Genomic DNA, 12,545 nt, shown 5'->3' on the forward strand with positions numbered 1-12,545 from the left:
AACTGTGTAACTAGGAAAATATAATCCTATCATGGGAATTCCAAGAATAGCATAAGCAACCCACATTCCTTTTTTTCTCCATTTCACACAAATTCTCTTGCTAATCTTCCATATTTCCATCTAGAGATGAACTGTCACAGGAGTACAGAACATATGTACATAAGAATCATCAAAATCAGAATGAAGAATGTACAGCTAGAGTAAGCAGACTTCTCCACAGACCACAACTGATCTCACCAAGATAGAAACTGAGGTGCCATTACATGGCTTAAGCAGAGCTCTTCGTTCCTTTTGTGCTTCAGAAGGGGACCTGTGTTAAGAGGATTTAAAGTACTGCTCTTCTTACATGAACAAAAGCAGTCATCTTCATTCTTCATGTTCTATTTAAGTAGTTTCCTTTCTTGCTCTGGTGACAGTCACATAATCTAATTCACATGTGATGTATGATCTGGCTCATAAACTAACAGATTTATTTTGATATAACTTACTATATATTTAATGTGTAAATCTGGATGCTAGAAATAATCACCATTTTTACTCAACTGTTCCGATAAAAGTTGAATCCTCTTAGAAGTGGAGACAATATTACTTGATTATTTCAGACTTTGAACAAAATACTTGCTTATCAAATATTAAATTATTTGCAGTTTTTAAAGAAGAATATCTGTGTTTATTACTATAACTGCAGGTACAGAAAAGACTAAGTTTGGGATGCATAGCATGAAAAATGTAATTCACATACTTAAAAAAATGCAGTTATATCAGCCATCAAAGCCTGGCCTTAGAAAGTGATGTTAAGATATAGTCATATTTTATGCTTTACTGAAGTGAAATGAATTTTTTAAATGAACTGGAGGTTAAAAACTTCTTTAAAACACATGGTTACAGACATCCCTGGAATTACAATCAATGATAATCATTAATAAAAAAGAAAAAGTCCTATAAATTCAAGATAATAATTAATTACTACATCTAAAGAAAGAATCCCAAGTGTCTGAATAGGATATTTTAGCACAGAGTTAGAATTAAGTTTCATTTTTCTTTATCTGATCATCTCTGCTACATGCAAGGAAAGACCAACAAGCATGGATTACTGCCATGCTCCTGAAGTTTTAGGTAACTTGAAGAGATATTCCATAATCCTTTACTCATAGCAAAGAGGATCCTAACTCCAGAGTTGCTCATAGAAGCACTCTATATATATAGCAAATAATGAGGAAACAGGTTTTGAGTGAGACAAATATGTAGGGAGAGGAAGGTTGTAAATTATTAAATGCCTCAAGAATTATGACTGTTACTAAATGACTGAACAGTTAAACATGCTATATATTTTGTAAAGGGAGGTGATTCTGAAAAAAAGCAACTTTCAAACAGAATGCTGAAATCAGTCTAAAGAACTCAGGAACTCTACTCTCTTGATAGATCTATACTATAATATTCTACTTGATAAATATCAGTAAAGATACATCCCCCAAATCCTAGCTAGGATTGTTCAACATTTTGCCACAGCTTTCCTGCTACTAATAAACAAACTAACTAGATTAATTCTATCTGGGATAGGCTTAAAAATGCTGCGATATAATAAACATATCCATGAAACAATCTCTTACAGAGTTTTGATACCTCTTCTTAAGGTATCTTCTTAAGACAAAAACTCAGAATGTAAAACTGTTTTTTCATATGATAGTCAGGTCAGACTGGCAAAACAATTTAAAAATTATGACTTGCTAAAACCCTCACTTTATTTTCTATCCTACTCTTGCGTAAAGCTTCCATTTAATATTTGTAATAAACAGAAAAAGAAGAATCTACTTCAAAGGGCACTAGATTGGGTATGTCTCTACATAACAGAATACTTAAAAGTCAAAATCAACATTCCAGTTGTGCATGTAAGTTGTGCATATTTTTGTTACTGGTAAAGCACATCCTACTTTTATTTTGGTCAACTGTGTGCATCATCTTCAATATTATCTTCTCTGTGAATATCTGCTCCTTGTAAAACTGCCAAAAAAAGAAGAAATGGTCACATTCTACTTTCTTAAGGTCGTAATATAAATTGTCACTCCTGTTACTATAGAAACAGAGTGGATTTCATCATTCTAATGCATGCAGCGATAATTGTTTTTATTTCAGTCTATGGATAGGTAGTTAATGGTGCCAGCTGCAGTTAGCACAGACACAGACTATTGTCATCTAAGCACAAAGCTGCTGTCTCCTGTCACTGTGAGCTTTCCTAACCATCAGCAATTCATAGGGGAACATTCAGGCAGAAAGCAGAGCTTCCACAGGCCTTCGTTCTATGGCTGAAATAGAATTCCCTGCAGGAATTATGTTTTCATATGAAAAACAAATAAATAAAGAACAGTACAGAGTGCTTCCTCAGATTGTCCAGTCAGGTCATTGCAGAAAAACTGGTTTCTACATGGCAGCTTATAAATTTGGATTGTCTAGAGAAAAGGCTCAGTTGACATCCTATCCATAACACAGCTTTCTTCAGAAAGTACAGCTAGATGTCATAAGCTTACAATTAACATAGGTCTCTATGCAACTGCATATTTTAACCTTGATATAAAGAGATCAACAGGTATTAAGTAAATTTAAACAGTGCAGTTCTGTAAGATCACAGCTACTACAAGTATGCTCAAATTTAGGCTCATTTAGAATATAAAAGTGGATAATATAAACCAAAATCACAAGTGAAAGCAATATGGGATAAGAAGACTACTATGCGAATTCCAGGGTCATCCAATCAGTTTAAAAATTGATGTACTCTAAAATAAGCAGTTAATGGCCCCACAGAAGACTATGACAGGTAGGGATCACTGGTGGGTTTGGATGCTGTCTTTCCTAATGAACAAACACACATACTGGCTAGCACCAACAGTTTTCTTCCATGTATTGTATTAAACTTGATCTATGTCTCAATTTAGAAAGTGTATCACACTTTTAGTCCCTCTGGATATTTATTTCACAGAAACACAAAGTGGCTGAGGTTGGAAGGGACCTCTGCAGGTTATCTTGTCCAACCCTCCTGCTCAAGCAGTCACCTAGAGTAGACCACATCCAGATGTCTTTTATCTGGCCAACCTGTTCTGGTGCTCAGTCACCTGCACAGTAAAAAATGTTTCCTTATGTTCAGACAGAACCTCCTGTGCTTCATTTTGCACCCACTACTGGCTGTCCTGTCACTGGGTACCATGGAAAAGAGCCTAGTTCCACCTTCTTTACACCCTCCCTTCAGAGATTTACACACACTGATGAGGTTCCCCCAGAGCCTTCTCTCTTCTCAGCTGAACAGTGCCAGCTCTCTGCCTTTCCTCACAGGAGAGATGCTCCAGTCCCTGATGTTGGACTCTGCACAGTAGCTCCACCTCCTTCTTGCAGTGGGCAGCCCAGAACCAGACATGACACTCCAGGTGTAGCCTCATCAGTGCTGAAGAGAGGGGAAGGATGACCTTCCTCTGCCTGCTTGCAACACTCCTAATGTAGCCCAGGATACTATTAGCCCTCCTTGCCACAAGAACTCACTGCCAGCTCATTGTCAACTTGCCATCCACCAGTGCTCCCAGACCCTTTTTTGTAAAGCTGCTTTCCAGCCAGTCAGCACCAGTACGGACTGGTGCCTGGGGTTGTTCCTCCCCACGTGTAGGTCTGTGTACTGCCTTTTGCTGAACCATGTGAGGTTCCTGTCAACCCATTTCTCCAGCTTCTTGAGGTGGTTCTGCATGGCAGCACAACCCCCTGGTGTATCAACCACTCCTCCCAGTTTGGTATCACCAGCAAATCTGCTGAGGGCCTTTGGCATAGTCTCCCATTGTATCCTCCGTGCCAAAACGGTGAGATATGGACTGGTAAAGTAGACTGTGAGGAGAGCAGAAAATTGACTGGACCACTGGGCTTAAAAGGTTGTGATCAACAGTACAAAGTCCAACTGCTGGCCAGTTACTAGTGCTGTCCTTCAGAGGCAAATACCAGGGCTATTACTGTTCAAAGTCTTTATTAGTGACCTAGACAATAGGACAGAATGCAATGTGGATAATATAAAATCAGGGAATGGCGGACAGGCTGCAGGTTACAGCCACTGTTCAGAGAGACTTCAACAGGCTGAAGAAATGGGCTTTCAAGAACCTCATGAAGTTCAACAGATGCAAATACAACAGTATAGACTGTGGAATGATCGGACTGAAAGCAGCTTTGCAGCAGAAATCTCAGAGAACAGTAAGCTGAACATGAGTCAGCAGTGTGTTCTTGCAGTGAAGAATGACAACTACATGCTATGCAAAAACACAGCCAGCAGGTTGAGGAAAGTGATTACTTCCTTCTGTTCACTTCTGAGACCATTGCTGGAGCACTGTGTCCTATTTTGGCAACTCAGTATTGAAAGACATGACAGACTGGAGGAAGCTCAGTGGGGACCACCAGGATGATAAGGGGCCTGAAGCACATAGCATACAAGGAGAAGCTGAGAGTACAGGATTTTTCCAGCCCTGAAAAGGCTCAAGGGGCACTTCACCTACCCAGTGACAAGGTACGGAGAAAATGGAGCCAGACTCTTGGAGGACAAGGGGCAACAGACCCAGCTTGGAACACGGAAAGTTTCAGCCAGATCAAAATATATTTTTTTCAGCACAAAGGTGGTCTGAGAAGGTGACCAAGTATTGGAACAGGTTCCTCAGAAAAGCTGTGGAGTCTCTGTTCATGGAAATAATCATAAGTCTTCTGGATATGATCTAAGTGATCCTGCTTGAACAGGGGGTTGGAAAAGATGGCTTCTATCAGTCCCTCCAATCTAAACCATCCTATGGTTCTCTGACAGTTTGTACACCTTTGGTTTGACATCTCTACCAAACCTGCGATTGATCCAGTAAGTATTTGCCAGAACAAATCCAACCCAAGAAAGCTTTGTATGTTTAACTTTTCTCACAGAGGACACCTGAATACTGTCTCACGACACCAAAGTTTTGCCCAAACAAGGTCTAAGCATCACGTGAAACAACAGCAAAACAAAATCTACTGTAATCTGTGCTCTCTGACAGTACGAGAGAATGTTGTTTTTCATAAAAACTTTGTTTATTCTCTAAACTGGCTCTTTTCAGGATTATTTGAAGAACAGGAAATCACAGTGAATGGGTAATTACACAAGTGTTGTCACTGTACTCATTTACTTTTACTTCAGATATCTTCTGCAATTGCTGAGCTGAGCAACGAGTGGAATGGTTTCTTAGTGTACAGTCAATACAGAATAACTATCACAACTGTTACTTATATGAAAGTATTGTTATTACTTTTACTAAGAATTAGCTTGAACCATGAAAGACTTATTTCCAATCAGTTATTCTCAGTTCATATTAATTTGGTTATAATTAATGGAAGTTATGGGGAATGTAATCTCCTCGTCAGAGGATGCAGTTAATGTGTAGTTTAAATATTAATGAGCTTATTCTTTATAAGGATACCTGTAATACTTGGTGTAGATTAGCCAAGCAGACAATTTTTTTCTTAAAATTAAGGTGCTTTGAATCAATAGGTGTACAGGTTAACTACACCATTTTCTGTACTTTGCCTTGCTTGCTCAACACTATGAAGTACATAAATTGTACATAGGATCATGTTTCCCTCTGACATATGCTATTTAGTTCTAAAAATCTCTCAGAAATTAGTAATACCATATAAAAAGCAGTTTGCTTTTCTTGTTAATTTTCCCAATTTAGAACTGACAAAAACACTGTAATGAATTATAGCAGTGTATTATCAAAAATAGACATTTATGCAAAGTACTATGAAAAATGAAATATGACTAGAATTATACTTGGAAACGTCCATTTAGAGGTCCCATCTGTGAACACAGCAAATTATAACAGACAAAATGTTGACGGTGGTATAATTCATGAATATCAATAATGACATTAGGTGTTGCTGGACAGATAATACACAGTCACCGAGCCAGATAACTCCTGTACAGTTTGTTCATTAATCATTTGCCCTCAGATCCTAAGAACTGTAATGTACAGATCCTTAGTCATGAGGTTTTATGTAGCATATCCCTGCATGTCTCTGACTACTGAGCTTTTCCTAATTCCTCTGGGATTCCTCACTCTGTTATTTATATATATGTACATATGTACCCTACTTATTTTGTATTTAGGTCACATCATCTATGCACACACAGCAGCACCAAACAGGTCACCATATGTCCAAAATCTCCACATAATATTTGTTACACATGTACATTCCATTTACACTGAGTTACATATACACTTGTTTAGAAATACAGTAATAATTTTAACAATGTACCAGCAACACAGTAAGTACAGTCTTCTGAGGAAACATTAGGTGTACTGCACATGTGCTCCACAGTGCATATACATGTACAACTTCCTAGTAAATCTCAGGCAAATATGGTAACCCTGTACTTTCTGAACCTTTTTTTTTGGCAAACAGCCAGACTGGAAAGGTCCTGCTGCAGCCCTGTAAGCTATATTTGGTAATAACTCACTTCCCAGCAAGTATATATAAAACTACGTGAGAAGAAAAACAAGGTTCTAATTCTCATCCATTTGAGAAGAACCCAGTGGAAAGAAAACCAGCAGTGTTCTTTGCAAATGTGGCTTGCTGCATAAAGTTGGAAATGCCTGGGACTATGATTCCTGTTCTTTGGGTCTTGGCACATTTCCCATAACCTGGCTCATTTGCTCAGGCCAGGCGTTGAGCAGTGACTTGGAACAGAAACAAAGTATGATCAGTGAAGTCGTGTTGGCCAGGGTTTTGCTTGTTTTGGGTTTTTTTTGTTTTTTTTTTTACAAGTGTCTGCTCTGAGCAAGTATAGCTAAAATAAATAGACCATAATAGGAAGAGAGTAAATCAGGCATATTTCAACTAGAGTCCCATAATACTTTGTTATGGACACACATGTTAAATATTCCACCTTCTTTAATAATTCTACAGCATACCACAATATACTGTTTTCTGAGTTGAACTTAATTGGAATGCACTGTGTGGCAAAAAGATGTATGAAAACTAGGTAAGAACAGATAACATACAGTGATATAAAGCACAGCAGTACAACTAGAATTTGGGCAGCAATAGTCCAGAAGTATAATTCTTATCGAATTCCAAATGTCAAGCAGTGAGATCAGGACCTTGTGCTTCCCTAGAACTCTAGCTACACTGATAAGCAGGCACGCACATATAATTTACAGATATCAATATAAGAACAGCAGGAAAAGTGCCCTTCCTCCAAAAAGGAGCAAAACCGAAGCATGTAAAAAACACCTGTGACATTTCAAGCTAAGTAATCTATGCAATTACAGGGTGGGTTTTTGTGAACTATAAAGTCATACATGGCTGAATGAACTCAGACAAACCACTTGGAAATATTCACTGCAAAATACTTCTATAGCTCGTTTTAGAACTACTTACATGGGGCTGCATCGCTTACTAATTTCAGGGAAAGTAGGTGAGAGAATCTTTGTCTTTAATAGAGTTAATTAAATATGCAACCTCAGAGAGATTGTCCTGACATATGTAGTTGGTTCCCTCCTTCTACATGGGACATACCTGAAAGGTCAGAACTCTGTTACCTCTACTATCTTTTATGCTTGTACCAGCACAGAGTAGTGATTTAAGGTCCTGGCTTGGAAAGAAAATAATATTTTAAAAATCATTATTATTCAGTCAAACAACTATTCACCAAATTTCTGGTATTTGCACATAGGCTACTTAACGAATAGTGACTATTTGAACTGTTTCTTGAACCTTCTTCAAACTCCAGAGTAAGCCTTCACAGAACAATGCAGACAATACTGGGAAAGATCCGGTTCTTTGTGAAATCTAGGCAGATTTTGAACACATACGAATATCAGCTTGCTTTCTTACAGGTGTATTTTGTAGGCAACTGTTAATTTTCTTGATAGCTTTTGTGCTTGCATTGTATTTCACTATAACTGGCATGATGGGGAACACAACAACAAACAGTAACAGCTTCCCATGTATCAAATTCATCTGGCCGTCCAGCATAACTGCAAGCCTTTTATTCAGGATCTGCTACAACAGCACTGCCCTGCCCTTATAGCTCTGACATCTTCTTTCAAGCTGTTATCTTTTTTCACTCATCCTCCTATCAATGTTAGCAATAGATGAGCTTTGGTTACCACCGTATTTATGCTTTATCACTAAGCAGGCGTGAGCAACCAGGAGCAATTGCCCATGACTTCAGTGGAGGCACTGCATTAATCTGCCAATAACTGGAAACCGATCCAGAAAATTGCACTTACATGAATAGTGTGATTGATTTTCATGGGCCCACAGCATAAATAAAAATGCAACATTTTGCAAATATGTCTAAGAATTTTTGGGGGGAGTGCTGAAGAAGAAGTTAACAATTTATTTTACTAAGCACAGAATTTCCAGTTTGTTTCAAGTTTATGTTGTTTAAATCCATTCAGTCCTTCAGAGCAGTACCATCTGTATTTTACCTAAAATGAATTTCTAAAAACCAGCAATCTATACAGACACATATTTTCAGCAAGATCCACCAAAAATACTTATTCCTCATTTCAAGTCTTTCTTCTACAATTTTAGTCATTAATACATTTAGTGATTAAGTATTTAAAACTATTGTACATAGTAAAATATAACAAGGAATCTTACAGACATTCAAGTATAAGGATAAAAGCAGAGTATTTGGATCTTTTTCCTTTAAGTGGCAAAAACTGATTAAGATGGCAAGTATACCTGTTTATATACAAGCAGTCTACACTTCAAAATGGAAATGGACATTTTTCCACGCCATAAATGTAATTGGACCCAAATTATATTTTACATCTCTAATCTCATGTTCACAAGGTTAAACATGATTTTCTATTCACAGCTGCCTCAATTATAGTCAATATTTTCAGAATTCTACTGACAAATATACATGGCATGAAAAGTAAAACTTGGGAATCGCTGAAGGCAAATAAGGTGAATCTGTTAAACACTGAGTACACATTTGTTTCAGCAGATGTAGAATTTCAGCCTAAAGTAAATTATATTTTTTTTTCTTATAATAAAACTTTTACTAAGTATTCACAAATAAATTCCTGCGTCAAACACTTCTGTACAGTTCCTATCCTCAATTTCTGTCCCCTGTGCATCACAAAGCTCAGTGAGTCATGTTGCCACTAGTACAGACAACATGCCAAAGTCTTGCCAGACAATAAAATGAGGATGCCTGATGTACTGAACCTACAGTCTATCAGCTTAAATGAGCAACAATCCTAAACAGAGTGCAGAGTGAAATGTTTTGCTCAGAGAATTAGTGAACAGCTGAGGTTGGAAGGGACCTCTGAAGGTCATCTCATTCGAACCTCCAGCTCAAGCAGGGTAACTTAAGCTGGTTGCCCAGGACTGTGTCCAGACAGCTTTTGAGCATCTCCATGGATGCAAACTCCACCTCTGGCCAACTTGTTCTAGTGCTCAGACACCCACACAGTATGAAAAAAAAAAGTGTTTCCTTATGTTCAGACAGAATCTCCCGTGCTTCGTTTTGCACCCACTACCTGCTGTCCTGTCACTGGGTACCATGGAAAAGAGCTTAGTTCCACCTTCTTTACACCATCCCTTCAGAGATTTATGGACATTGATGAGTTGCCCCCTGAGCCTTCTCTCTTCTCAGCTGAACAGTGCCAGCTCTCTGCCTTTCTTCACAGGAGAGATGCTCCAGTGCGTTAACCATCTTTGTGGCTGTTTGTTGGACTCTCTCCAGTAGCTTAATGTCTTTCTAGTAGTGGGCAGCCCAGAACTGGAATCAGTATGCCAGGCGTGGCCTCATCAGTGCTGAGTGTAGGCACTTAGTAATCATTAATTTCTCAACATAGTTCAATGGGAGATAAATAGTCTATACATCCTTCATGCATTCCTATTCTATAAGTACATTTCTAGAGCTCACAGTACACTTAATAGAACTGTTTAGACACCAATACGGAATACTTCCAAGCCACTCTCCCTCGGGATATATATACAGCTATTACAGAAGGGTTTGAAAGACAGGATATTATTTATTAACAACATTTTAATGTAGGCTGCCTTGTTCAGCAAAGCAAATTTGGTCTGGGAAGAAACCTTCACCATCAGCTCTTAAAATGATTCAGGTAATATTCTGTCAGATCAAAAGACTAGCCAATTTCCTCCTGACCACATCCTTCTCTGCTCTGACAGTGAATGCAATGAAATACAAGCCTGCAGGCACATGCTGGAGTAAAAATATTTTTAGATTTTTAATCCCTTGGCTGGATACAGCCATATTAAATATAGATTACCTTTTATGACTAGAGATAAAACTGAATGAAAGAAGGAAAAACGTCACTGAATAAGAAAGAAGTGCTGCAATGAAGGTATATCACATACTGTAGATAATATAGTATAGAAAAAGCTAATGTATGTGTCTACCAAACGAAGCAGAACAATGAAGACAGTGTTTCTGTTATACCTAATTTAATATTAATAATTTAAAAATATATTATGACTATATTTAATATTTATATACACCTAATGTAATATTAATAATTTATAAATATATTCTCACTTCTAATTCCATGACTGAACCATCCTTGAATTTACAGGGCCTTGTTTGTAAAAGACCTCTACACAAAATTAGATTCAAGCCCTGCAACCTCCATGTATATAGCCATATACAGGCTATAGAGGATATAGAGAATATGTGACAATTTTCCATTTTAAAAAAATTCAAAACTCAGTGGTATTTGTACTAAATATGTAAAACTTCAGTTCCCTTGCCTAGCCTTGCAAAATGAAATAGTATTATTTTGATGAAGGATTCAAAATACAGCTTATTATTATAAATAGTATGACTAGCTGATCTTTTAATGAGGTTTTTATTATACTGGTATGGTCAAAAACTATGGACATGGTATGGACCGGCATGGACAAGAGTCTTCCCATTAGAATTTTAATTATGTTTATTTGGCTTTGGGTTGAGGTTTCAGGATACCTACCTTTGTAATGGATAAAATTTCTATTTTCTAGAAGTGCATTTGCCTTTAATATAGAACTAGAGATCAAGCAAACAACTCAGTTTTCACTGTCAAGTAGTTGCTTAGTCATGTGTCATGAGTTAAGTGAGATAAAACTGTTCAGCTATAGTGAATAAGTGGTTGCTGGAAAGGACTATTGTGAAAATTGTTTGCCTACACATCGAACAGTTTGGCAGTGAGATGAGGAGAAAAAAAATTAAATCCTATGTTTTAAAAGATTACCCCCAATTTATCCCATTTATTCCAAGATTCATATAGCCAAACATTTCTGCACGGAGCAGACTGCATGCAGGACAGACTAAGGAAAATGAAGGTGTTCCAAACTATGGCTCACAACAGTCATGTTACTTTCAACAAAACTAGCAAGCCTTTTCTGTGAAAATGCTTCTTTGACTAGTCCAGAATCCAAATATACTGAGCTAATCTGGAAGCTTCCTTTCATTTATAAAACGAAATCCTTCTTTGGTATACCTTAATGACATATATTAAAACCCAAGGGCAGAGACAAAGAAAAAAAAAATCAACTCCCCACCCTTTGTGCACATTTTTCTGGTCTGGTATACATAAATCAGTCATCTGTTACAGAATAAAAAGGAACTATAGCTTTTACTTCCAACACAGCAGTAATAACAAGGTGCCTAACTAGACAGCCAGTGGGTTAGTACAAGTACTGCATTTTTTAAAAAAATTTTTTTTTTTTTTTTTCAGAAGAACCTTATTTTGTGGGTTTTTTACAGGAATAGCTCTTTTCTCAAAATGGCATGACAGACATCTGAAACATCGATCAACTGAGAGACTGGAAAAGTTCTTAGTGGACAATGCTCTGGCTAGAGTTTTCTACAGAATAAACATGACCACTTAGCAGTGACTGAAGTTACGGGCTCTGCTCCAAAAATAATGCAGAACTCCAGCTTTGCCTATTGCATAGAAACGAAAATCATTTGAGTTCAACATCTTTCTGCTGATAAAAAAGGGCTATTTGGGTTGAAACTCCATATTAAACTGTAAAGTTCATTTTCGTAAAGTAAGAACCATTAAATAGTACTGAAGCATCTATTACTGAAGTCACCAGAACCACAGTGTTTAGAACACTTTTAACTCATAGTTCTATTTCTGGATACTTCTTTTTCCCCATTTGAAATTTTGAAGTTGTTCACAGCTGAAAGAAGAAACTGAATCCAGCCTTTAAATAATTGTCTATGTAGATGAGAAATGGCTAAATTTTGAAGATCTAAGAAGCCAAGAAGAGCACAGTAAGCATATGAAGCCCATTTGATTGCAGAGGGTCAGACTAGCCTGTGTTTGATCAAGTGTTAAACATTCTCCTAAAAAAAACCCTTTAAACTTGCAGAAACTTTCAATACATTACAGTATATAGAACACAGAGCATAATCTTTCACCTCTAATATTGAGCAGCCTTTGCAGAATTCCTCTCTCAAAATGACTTCTATTAAGACTTCATATTAGCTAAAACAGCATGTTGAAAGAATCCGTGTTTCATCACTCTTCGTA

The 12,545-nt window shown here is 37.3% G+C and overlaps 1 long non-coding RNA gene across 1 annotated transcript in view; it reads right to left on the reverse strand.

The window, feature by feature from the left end:
• Window positions 1-1,941: 1,941 nt before the first annotated feature.
• Window positions 1,942-12,545, reverse strand: part of LOC113484453 — a 34,599-nt gene continuing 23,995 nt past the window's right edge. Inside the window, exon 2 of the long non-coding RNA XR_003399228.1 lies at window positions 1,942-2,001. This is a non-coding gene — a long non-coding RNA (uncharacterized LOC113484453). The remainder of the gene's footprint in view (window positions 2,002-12,545) is intronic.

Source organism: Athene cunicularia (assembly GCF_003259725.1).
Source record: "Athene cunicularia isolate RWA chromosome 11 unlocalized genomic scaffold, athCun1 chr11_part1, whole genome shotgun sequence".
Lineage (NCBI taxonomy): Eukaryota > Metazoa > Chordata > Aves > Strigiformes > Strigidae > Athene > Athene cunicularia.